Source organism: Corvus brachyrhynchos, unplaced genomic scaffold (genome assembly GCF_000691975.1).
Source record: "Corvus brachyrhynchos isolate BGI_N302 unplaced genomic scaffold, ASM69197v1 scaffold19, whole genome shotgun sequence".
Classification (NCBI taxonomy): domain Eukaryota; kingdom Metazoa; phylum Chordata; class Aves; order Passeriformes; family Corvidae; genus Corvus; species Corvus brachyrhynchos.
The window spans coordinates 1,916,274-1,917,014 of record NW_008246061.1 but is presented as its reverse complement, the minus strand read 5'-3'; positions in this window follow the sequence as shown (position 1 = coordinate 1,917,014).

The window sequence follows — 741 nt, the reverse complement described above, 5'->3', positions numbered from 1 at the left end:
GTCCCTCTGGCAGGAGAATGGGGACCCCGGGGCGCAGCGGGAGCTCGGGAGCAGGAAACGGGACCCCCGGGAAGGGAGTGGAATCCCCGGGAATAGAGTGGGACCCCCGGCAAGGGAGGAGGGTGTGCCTCAAGGGAGAACACATCCCCCGGGGGGGGAGCAGGACCACTGGGAGTAGAGAATGGGAGCCCCCGGAAGGGAGCAGGGGCACCCCAGGACAGAGTGAGGACCCCGTGGGAAGAGGGGAGCCCCTGAAGGGAGCGTGGACCCTCCGAGCAGAGAGTGGGATAAGAGGGATAGAGGGTGGCACCTTCAGAAAGAGAGGGGGGACCCCCGAGGACAGGGCCCCAGTGGGACCGTGGACACCCCGGGCAGAGAGAGGGATACCTGGGAACAGAGTGGCGTCCCCAGGAATAGAGAGTGGGACCCTGGGAAGGGAGTTCGGACCACCCCAGGGCAGAGCAGGTCCCCACCTCGGTGTGAAGGAGAAAGGGGGGGACTCCCGGGTGGCACAGACACCCCCTCCAAGGGTGGGATGGCAGGGCAGGGACCCTGGGGTGGGGATCAGTGACCAAACCCCCCCGCTTCGTGTCCCCCCGGGGGTCAGGCACTGATTGGGGCTGGGGGAGGTGAGTTTCTGCTGGCTGGGAAAGGGGGGGTGCCAGGAGGGTCCCGGGGGGGACAGGGGACACCCCTGCGGGATGCTGGGGGGCTGCAGGCAGGGAGGGGGTGAGAGGGCCA